The sequence below is a fragment of the Peromyscus californicus genome, unplaced genomic scaffold (assembly GCF_007827085.1).
Source record: "Peromyscus californicus insignis strain IS unplaced genomic scaffold, ASM782708v3 Scaffold_8__1_contigs__length_139910024, whole genome shotgun sequence".
Classification (NCBI taxonomy): domain Eukaryota; kingdom Metazoa; phylum Chordata; class Mammalia; order Rodentia; family Cricetidae; genus Peromyscus; species Peromyscus californicus.
Window position 1 is genome coordinate 41,531,682 of NW_026294606.1, and position 11,144 is coordinate 41,542,825.

General features: G+C 41.0%; 1 pseudogene; it reads left to right on the plus strand.

Annotated features, from left to right (window-relative positions):
• Positions 1–1,214: 1,214 nt before the first annotated feature.
• LOC128103516 (zinc finger protein with KRAB and SCAN domains 8-like) lies at positions 1,215–8,299 on the plus strand (annotated as a pseudogene).
• The last annotated feature ends 2,845 nt before the right edge of the window (positions 8,300–11,144 follow it).

Below are 11,144 nucleotides of genomic sequence, written 5' to 3' on the forward strand. Positions count from 1 at the left end.
TGTGACAAAAGTCTCAGTAGTAGCTCAGAGGAGAACTCACACTGGAGAGAAGCCCTATAAATATAATAAATGAGAGAAAACCTTCACTCAACTCTCAAATCTTGTTGGACATTATAGAGTACACATTGGAGTAAAGCGCTATAAATGCAGAATGTGGGAAAGATCTCAGTGAGCACACAGGTATTATTCAACATCAAAGAACCCACAGAGCTGAAAACCTTGTGGGTGCAGGGAGTGTGGAAGACCTGTGTGTAAGTTCAGTTTTTGTTAGTCATCAGAGACTTTATATAGTAAATAAGCTCTACTAAAAAGAGAAACGTACTAAAAATTCCTTTAATACTCAGGCCCAATTAGTGGTCAGAATCTTCCTTAGAGCCCATGGGTGTTCTAAATGTGGGCAAAACTTCAGTCATTTAAAAACTCTAACCAAAAAAAATGAGTAAAATATTCCCTTATTTCTTAATTCAATTTTGAAAGAAGAATCAACTGTTACTTCAGGAGGCTTTAACCTGGTGTGTTGACTTACGTTTATAATCCCAACACTTGGGAAGATAAGGCAGGAGATTTTCCCTGAATGTGAGGCCAGCTAGGGGTACAAAGAGACTATCTTTTTTTTAAAGGCAACCTTTTCATTGTTCACTTGTGACCCAAACTTGACAATTCCTGCTTGACCATGACTTCTACCATCTGTTCTAGGTTTTTGCTGGGCCATTCAATATATGACACTAGGTAAGACATTCAAAATTTCTCTGCTTCATTTTCCCCAGAAGAGAATTGAGACCCATCAGCTCTGTTTTGACAACTTAAAATAGATAAAAAGTCATCTTTGAAATTAAAAAGTAAACAAATGTTCATTGTTTCCCACTATTACTAATAGCCTAAATATCCTTTTTAGACCCTAAGATATGGGCTGTGGTCATTTTGTGGAACTTTTACAGTTTCCAATGATAAAGTATTGGATGACCACACATCACAGTCAAAGGGAAAGCAGTGGTCAGTAGGAGCTGTATAATATAAGATCACTACTCTTCCCGGGTACTGTAAAGGGTTAAATTCCTCAATCTGAAGTGTATGATGGAAATTTGGAGTAATTCATGAAGCATTAACAGGAAAGCACAGGGTATCTAGGAGGAATAAAGAGAAATTCGTTAAGCATAGTAAGCGCCCTCCTGAGCCCAGCCGAGATCTGCGATCGGCCACCCAACCTTAACCCTTGTCAGCTGAAGCCGGAGGCTGGCCAGGCAAAAGCTTGGGTAACATAAACGTATGACATTCCTTGGGATGTCCACAGTCCCCAGCAGCAGCTTAGCCATCCTCTTGGAGCTGCTGACAGCCGGGAGGCGGGGTGCTTGGTCCCTTTGCGAGCCGACCATAGAGCTGTCAGACCTCCGGGCTTCCTAGAGAGCTTCCGGAAGTGGCTGTGGGGCAAGATGCGTGCTGGCCGGTTCTGCGGCTCCGAGGGTTTGGAAGTTAGCGGCTGGAGGGGTCCCGCCCGGGTTCGGTGTCCGTCGCGTCTCCTCGCGCGCTTCCCGGTCCGCGCTGTGCCGCCTCCCGGCCTCGGGCAGCGTGCGGAGCTCTCGGTGAGTGCGCTCGGCCGGGCAGGGGCGCGCGGGCTGCGGAGCCCCGAGCGCGGGGAGCGGGTCGGCAGAGGGCCTGCGCCGGCCAAGCAGGCCGACACCCGGCCCCAACTTCCTGCGGGGTCCCTCTTTTCATCGCCAGTGGCCGTGTGTTATTTTGCAGTCGCTTTTACTTGTAAAGCCGGCTCCTGTGTTAGCTGTTTCTACGCAGCAATTTTGCCTTTCGGTCTCAAAAATTTTTTTAAGATACTTCTTTCTTTTCAAGACTCTGCTACATATGGAAACCTTGGATTTGTTTTTATTTTATTTTATTTTTGTTGTTGTTGTTGTTACTCCTTTTTTCGCTCAGAAAATGGTTGATGTGATGGCTGGACAGTTGTGTGCCCAAGAAATACTTTAATTCCAGGGTAACAAAATTAAACTGTAATCAGAATACTTTGCTTACTTAATTTATTAAAGCTAACTAAAATAGATGCTTGAAAACTCCTGGGGGGGGGGGGGGAGAAAGAAAACTCCGTGGGTTCCCATTTCCAAAACTCAAGTCAGTCATGAGTAATCTTTGTCAGACTTCTAAGATGTTGACCACCACTTGACAACATACTTCTTTCTGTTTGACAAATTCACGGAAGTACAGTTATGTGGCAGTCATTATTTTAGCAAATGTGCACGTTTTGAGTTCCTCTTGTGTTAAATATAAGAATGTGATAAATCTTAAAACCATTAATGAAGCAACGCCCACACGTGTGTCTGGCCCACTCCTGAGTGCCATTTCTGCCAACCCCCATGCTTAAGCCTGTATTAAAATAACTGTAGAAATCTCCAAAAGAAAAATACTCAGTGAATGCAATTTGAAGTAACTACAAAGCATAGTGTTTGTTTCATTTACTTTTCCTTGATCTCTAAAGCCTGGAGATTGTCTTTCCTAATTTACACTCAGTACCAAGACATTTCTCAAGTTAAACTTAATCTGAAGGGAAAATACATCTTCTACATCTATTGAAAAGTCAGTTGAGAAGGGAGGAGAGGGGAATCTGTTTTTGGTATGTAAAATGAATAGAAAATCCCTTAATAATAACTTTTAAAAGGGGGAAAAAAGGAATTATTGTTTAAGTTGACTTGTGCCTTCCTTAGTTGTTAAGACTTTAACATTTTGGATCCAGAAGAATCTTAGGACTGTTGCCTTACATTCATAATTCAATAAATCTAACTGGATGTTCTTTAAGGATAATATGTAAGGATCAGTGTTTATAGGTGCTTACCAACATTGCAGTTTGTATGCACAAAATTATTAGAGGGGAGAATACCTAGAGGACTAATTTTTTATACAGCTCTAGCTTTAATATTAAAGAAAAATAAAAGCTTGTTGGAAAAGGAAGAGGTTTTTTTTTAAAGATTAATATTAGTCATTAAAAAGAATGAAAAGACCATGTATATTGATGCACACCTGTAATTGCTACTCAGGAGACTGAGGTTGGGGAATCACCAGTTTGAAACCAGCCTGGGTTATAGAGTAAGGTATTTGTTTTGTTCTGTTTGGAGAGGGTGAATAAGGTCTGCTCGTGCCACAGTGCCCTAGTATTGATCAGAGGACAACTTGCAGGTGTCAGGTCTCTCCCTCAACTATGTGGGTCCTGGGACTCTAAATTCGGGTCGTCAGACTTGACAGCAGGTGCCTTTAACTTCTGAGCTGTCTTGCAGGCCCCTGTGTCTCTTCAACAGTAGAGCAGTCACACTGAATTAAGGACCCATCTTATTCCAGTTGTAATTTCATGTTAATTTGGTTGTATCTACCTGCTATTTGCAAATAAGGTTACATTCATAGGTCCTCCCTAGAGCATCTTTTTTGAAGACAGAGTTAGTAGCATCATGGAACATGAGTGAAAGAGAAGTGTAGCCAAAGTCAAGGAGAGGTCACCGCTGCAGCCTTAGCAAGGGATGTATCTCCACAAGAAAAGAAAACAGTAAAGTACGTATAACACACAAAGAAACGGGACTCTTCAAGTGAGCTTTTGGACCTGGAGTTCTAGCTGTAACTATCACTCTTACAACAAATCCAGACAATTCAGTGTTGTGTTGTAAATATAGCCCTCTGATGTTCTTTAATTCTGTCAATGAGATAAAATTTTCATGAGGTGTCAGAGCCTGCCAACCAGTTGACTGGGTAGCTGGGTAGAGGCGTGCGGATTGAAGAGACAAGAAGACAGAAAAGAGTCGAGAGGACTGCCAGTCAGTGCCAAACAGTGCCTGAGTTTATTTCACAGCCAGCTTATATTCAGTCTGGAAGGACAGAGGTAGAACAATGCACAACACAGGCATTCAACCACCATCTCTCCTGTCCTTGAGTCAAGGAGCAGGCAGTTTCATTTTCTATCTCAGTGTACCTCCAGCTGGCATCAGCAGCCTGCATCTAGCTAGTGTGTTCCTTCCTGTGGGCTAATCAGGACTTTCTCACAGCCCTGGAGCAAGCAAGCTGAACTCTGTTGACTCAGAATAGGCTTCAGATTCAAACTGGGAAACTGAGTCAGTTGTGAGCTCCCACAATGAGAATTATGAAATTAAGAGAGAAAAACTTTGCAGCCAGTAATGTACAGTTATGAGAAAAGTAGTATGTGTAGATATAGAGAGAAAGGAAAATAGTTTGGTCAATAATGAAAGTAGTCCAAGGAACTTAAATGAAAAGAGATATCAGTATTCATGGACTGGAACATGCTAGTTAAGGTATCATCCCTAATGTGATAACAATACTATTAAGATAGTATCTCTAAACTGAGCTATAGATATAATACAAGGTCAGTCCCAGCGTTATTAGAAATCAGTAAGCTTATTCTAATATGTGTTTCAAAAAAGGAGACAGCCAGCAAAGCCAAATCAGCTTCAAAAACAGAAAAGTTGCAGGATTGAAACTACTTGATTTTAACATTTAAAAATCCATCTTCATGCTATATGTAATTTTACTATGTTGAAGTTAAAACCTTCCTTTTGAATAAAAAGAAAAGGGGAAATGAAAAAAAAAAAAGAATGTGATCAATATATACTTGGGTCCTAATGACAAATAGTATATGTGGGAAGGGTAATGAGTCTTAATAAAAAGTTAGGATGTTAAGCATAAAAAAAAATCCATCTTCAGGCAGCTTTGTATCAAGAGAAGGTAGATTTCTAGGTCAAGGTAACAGAATAGAGACTCCAGAAACAGTATTCATGGTCAGTCAGCTTCCCCCACCCTTCCCCCAGATGAAAAGACAAGCAATTCAGAATATTACCCTTTCTGTGAATGGTGCTAGAGCAGATTGTCATCTTTATGCAAGGAGGGGAACCCCCTAGTCATACCCTCACCTCCTCAAAGATTAATTCAGAACAGACCATAGACTTAACAGTAAAACCTAAAACTACAAACTTTTAGAAGAAAATGTTTGTGATTTGGGACTAAGCAGACATTTCTTAAATATGATATCAATAGTACAATTCTTTAAAAATAATTGGTAACTTATGCTTCAAAAAAAATTACAAATATCTTCTTCAAAGGCCAACTGCTTAAAAAATAGAAGGGACAGCTGGGCGGTGGTGGCACATGCCTTAATCCCAGCACTCGGGAGCAGAGCCAGGCGGATCTCTGAGTTCGAGGCCAGTCTGGTCTACAGAACGAGATCCAGGACAGGCACCAAAAACAACACGGAGAGACCCTGTCTCGGGGGAAAAAAAATAGAAGGGAGTCAATATTTGTAAATCATGTATCTCTTGTATCCAAAATATATAAAGAGTTCTCAAATCTTAAACATACAAACAATATAAAACCTCAATTACAAAATAATGCTGGGCAAAGCTTAATGACACATGTATGTACTCCCAATACTTGAGAGATGGAGGCAAGAGGATCCCCAAGTTAAAGTTATCAGCCTGGGCTACACATTGAGTTCCAGACTATACTGGGCTACATGATAAGACCCTGTCTCAACAGTCTAAACAAATTAAATAAGTGTATAAAGAAAACTGAGCATGGTGGTACACGCCCATAGTCCCCAGCACTTTGGGAAGCTGAGGTGGGAAAAATCACAAGTTTGATACGCTTTGGTTATAGAATGAGACTGAAAAAAAAAAAAAAAGCCAAAATTTTTAAATCAATACTTCACCAAAATATGTGTATGTTCAACATTGTTAGTAAGAAATACAAGTTAAAACCATGACACATTACTACATACCTATTATAATATTTAAATTTTTTAAATACAATGTCAGGCCCTAGTGGAATGCAAAATATTACAGCCATGTTGGAAAGCAGTTCAAATTTTTTAGATACTACACTTAAGACTCAGCAATTTACTTCTGGGTTTTACCCCACTGAATTAAAAAACTGTTCACACAAGAATATGTATGCACATAATCATAGTGTTTTATTCATAAGCAGGAACAGGAAACAACTCACGTGGTTATTTGTATAAGATAAACAGACACAGCATTGATTAATATCAGGTGTCTTCTGCTAAGTGAAAGTTGTCAAACTCCAACACTACTATGTTTTATTTCTATAACATTCTAGAAGGTCCATTGGTGTGTGGGTTGAGATTTGTAGATGTTAAGACGTCCAGGTTCTTTGCAGCTCCACTGCTCCAACAGATTTTTAGGAGTAAGAGGTGGAGTCCAAGAGTAAGTAGCCCTGAGACAAAAGGCAAGATGGAGAGCATTAGTAGGATGCTGAATCTTAGGTAGTGGAGAGGAAAGGGTTCAAAGGTTCTTGGAGCAGAGGCTAGAGAAAGTAACCTCCTCTGTTGAGAATAAGAACGGGGTTGGGCGCTGCAGTACAAAACACCGTTGAGTGGGAGGTGTACAAGGTGCTATGAGGGGTTCAGTGAGTGGTCCTGAGAACTGCCTGATACTAAATACAGAAGTTCACTTAGGCCGAATCTCCATCCCCCCACAGCCCTAAAACAGGAAACCAAAAGGAAGGGTTTGTACCCTGGGTAGGTTTGGTGTGGCACATTGTTTAGGGAAGCTTGTTGAGGTATGCTGGTAAGTTACTATGACTTTTTGCCTTACCTTAACATATTTATTAATTTCTGTTTGGGAAGAAGTACCCTGGAGGTCCTCAGAAGACTTAAGAAGATACAGAAGGTAGAGGAAAGGGGGACTTTTAAGCTTTTCTGGCCCTAAATGGCTACAGAATCAAGAAAGCCTTCTTCGGCCCCATCTCCACCAGACCGGGCTTCTGAAGAGGACCTTGTCATTGTCAAGATAGAGGAGGATCATGGTTGGGATGAGGAGTCTAGTGTGCATGAAAATAATACTTCTGGCCAAGAATTGTTTCGCCTACGCTTCAGGCAGCTATGCTACCAGGAGACATTAGGACCCCCGGGAAGCTCTGATCCAGCTTCGTGCACTTTGCCATCAGTGGGGCCTGCGGCCAGACTTGAACAGCAAGGAGCAGATCCTTGGAGCTGCTGGTGCTGGAGCAGTTCCTGACCATCCTGCCTGAGGAGCTGCAGACTCTGGTTAAGGAACACCAGTTAGAAAATGGAGAGGAGGTGGTGAGCCTGTTGGAGGACTTGGAAAGGCAGATTAATATCCTAGGACGACCAGTAAGTAGCTATGCATGCTGTGACTGAATTCCTGGAAGCTGGGTAGAAAGACATTGACTTCACTTTGAGGAATAAATTCTATGCATTGGTTTCTGTTGAATGCAGATGAAAATTGTTTAATGCACTATGTATTGCACTTGTAGTTTTGTAAAGGAGAGAACCCATTTTTTATCCTCTTAAAATTCCTACACTTTTATTATTATCCTTGCTTGCTAAATGGGACCATGAGACACAAGGAGCTTAAATTACTTCTTCTTCTGGGGTACCCCTGGTACCTGTGGTCAGGGTTTGGGTCAAGTGTTTCCACACTTTTAGCCTCTTATTCAAGAAATTAAACTAAAGACCACACAAATTGTACAAGGAGCATGAAAACTTTATTCAATGACAGAACAATAGTACAAAGGAGGAAATACAGTCAAGAGTGACAGGCCACTTGAGTGAGAGTACTTAAGGGCCCCAGTTATTTGGGGCTTCTTTTTATGAAGTTTGAGAGGAAAAAGTTTGTTTGCTAACAGGCATGATGGGGATGGGTCTTTGCTTTTCTCAAAGGACACAGTTTGCCTTATTGCTCCATGTACCCAACATCAGCCTAGGTCTGCTTGGCCCCCTACCTTCCTTACCAGATATAACTGGAGTGTGACTGGGTACAAGCTGTCCGGGTTTCATGGTTGTTAAGGAGGACAGGAAATTTATTCCATTGCTCAGAGTAAGGTATGAATGAGTACAGCTTAATGTGGTTGTGAGTTCTAGACTGCCAACAGGTGCTAGGTGCGTTTGGGAGGGGGAGGGGAGCATGCTTAGCACAAAAACAAGTAAAGCCCAGCTTACTAGACTCTTTTCTGTGTCTGCTTGCCTTGCCTGGATAATTAAAGATGACTGTTTACTAGAATATAGGCTTCCAAGTTCCTTGTCAAAAGAGTATTTTGGTATTCTATGACCCTGTTTTAGTTTTCTGTTACTCGTTCTCTGTCCTAGAGTTGGAGCACAAATATTGGTGTTTGATGCAGTAGAAAAACATCAACAGAAGTCTTTTCTTTAGTACTGAGCGGAACAAATCCCTTCTTTTTGTTCTAATGTAGTGTTTCTTGTTGCCCTAGGAAGGAAATGAGATTATACGGCTTGCTTTCCCCAAATCTGAACACCCATCGAAGGCCTGTTGGCTCTGCTGCTAGCCGATCACTTCATTTCTCAAAGGAATTCTTTGTAACTCACTGGTCCCCTTGTTTCTAGGTCTCAACTCATACACATGGACACAGGGTACTCTGGGAGGAAGTTGTATCTTCAGAATCTGCACCAGAACCTCCAAGTACTCAAGCTCCAAGCCATGGCAACCAAGCATAAATCTTCAGTGCCCCAGAAGCCACAGGACAGAGGAGAGAGGCCCTGATTTCACTTATAAGGGTGAGGAATATAGAAAGGAAAGGGACTTATATTTGGGGTACCTGTCTCATTCAAGAACTAGCAATCAGTGTTTGAGTAGTCCCCCGATCTTCTGGTTTTGAATGTTTATAAAAGTAGTGTTGTGAACTTTTCCTGTGGGGATAAACATCTGTGCACCCCAGGTGGGGCAGGAACAACACACCAGTGAAACAGTTTTATTGAAGGCTAACCAATGAGTTTAGTTAGGGGGAGGATAGAGGATTCTTATAGGAACATGAGTAACTTAGCAGCAGCCACACCACTAAAGAAATCTCGTAGCACCACTTAATTGCCTGCATGGGGATGGGGAGGCTCTTGTGATCCTTACCTACTCTGTGGCAAAAATTAATGGGTCCAAGCTTGCAGATTGTAACGCATGCAGTCAGAGCGACTGAGAGTTCAGGAGGGGGCAATGGCCATGCCATTGCCCAGAGGACAATAGACCATCAGTTCTAGTGGTAAACTTTCAAACAAAGGATTTTGTTTACCCCAGGACATTTACAGCAGACATTTTTTTATCATAACATTTTATTTACAAGTACTTCAATATGACTTTCTTCTAATGAGAGCATTTTTGATAACCACAATCATGATGACATAGTTAGGAATTGTGGGTGCTGGTGTGGTACTGATCCAGTCCACATCTCGTACTCATGTTTGCCAGTTGTCTCAGTGTTTTGTCTGGTCCCAGAGCCCACCCACCCTATGACCATAGTGCATTTAGTCGTAAGTCTCTTCAGTCTCCTTTTAATTTGGCATTTTTGGCATTATTTCTTAGTCTTTCTTTTCTTGACCTTAACAGTTTTAAAGAACATAGATTAGAATTAGAATGATTGCAGATTAAGGTTTATTTGGTATTTTTTCATATTTTAGGTTCAAGTTGTGTGTGTTTGGCAAGAACACTTCAGAAATTTGACCTATTGTGATGTTCTTTGAAGACTTAAGATTAATCTTCCTAAGCCTGATCACTGTAAAGTTACTCTTCTTCCCTTTATAATTAAGGTGTAATTTAGGAGGAAGTTCTCCATGAAGGTGTGTAAATATCTTAATCCTTATCATACTTGTTGCTAAAACATGGAGTTTTAATATTTATTGATGTTTCTTTTTAACTTTATTTCATTGATGCTTCTCAACTAAGTCAGTGAATTATTACTAAACCAGTTACAAATGGTAATTTCTCGGTCATCTCCGTCTACATTATTTCCATTGTTAATCTTAAAAGAAAACATTTACTTCCTTCCCTTTTAGTTTACCCCCAGGTACTCATGTGGAAACTAGAAGTCATGTTGGGTGTCTTCTATTTTCTCCCTACTTTACTTATTATTATTATTATTAGTGTGTGTACCCAGGCATGCACCTGGAGGTCAGAGAACAATTTTAATCTTCAAGAGTTGCTTCTGTCCATCCACCATGGGTTCCAGGATTGAACTTGAGCCATCAGGCTTATATGGAAAGCCACTTTTATCTCCCCCCCCCCCCCCCCCCCCCCCCCCCCCCCCCCCCCGCCCCAAGCTCTCTCTAGCCCCTCTACCTTATTTTTTGAGACGGAGTCTTTCCCTAAACATGTAGTCTACCATCTCAGCTAGACCTACCTGACCTGCAGGCCCTAAGAATCTGCCTGTCTCTATTCTCTTCCAACCCCCTAACACTGGGACTCCAGACATAGGGTTTTTATGTGAGTGATGGGATTCTGAACTTCTGTCCTCTTACTTCTCTAGCAAGCACTTTACCACTGAGCCATCCTTCCAGCCCGCCGAGTGTGTGTGTGTGTGTGTGTGTGTGTGTGTGTGTGTGTGTGTGTAGGTTTGAGTGGGTTTGGGTGGGTGTGTCTGTTGTTTTGCGCAGTGCTAAGAACTAACTCGGCCTTATTCATCCAAGGCAGGCACTCTTCTAATTGAGCCATGTCCTCAACTCCTCCATTTTATTGCCATTATTTACCCACGGACATATAAAGTCTTTGTTCCAGAAACATTGTGTTAACTGTGTTTAAATCATATTTGGCTAGATGAAGCCCCTTAAATCTGGTTTTCTTTGTTTGTTTGGTTAGTTTATTTGTTTTGTTTTGTTTTTTTGTTTATTTGTTTGGTTGGTTGGTTTTGTTGTTGTTGTTTTAGGGGTTTTTTTTTCCTATTACTTTTTGAGAATTGTCTTATTTTATACAGAACAGCCTATTCTAGGCTATTTGCCTTTGTTGGTTTTTTTTTGTTTTATTTTCCTATCTATGGAATTTATATAGTCTTGCCTGGCCTAGAACTCACAATGTAGATCAGCCTGGCCTCAAACTTGTGATGGGTCCTCCTGCCTATACCATAAGTGCTGGTGCCTCTAGGCATTTGCCACCCACCCAACCACCACATATAAGTGAATTTTTAATATTCCTACACTTGATCTTAGTCAAAAGGCTAAGAATTTTTAATGTTTCTAAAGAAATAGCATAGAAACACTTTATTTAGTTAATTATATAATTCTTGTCTGAAGTCCTAAATCCTGTTACCCAAGACATATGTTGCTTAACTATGAGGTTGATTTTGGTGATAAGATGCTCACTATCCATGACAGCAGAACACCAGCAGCCATG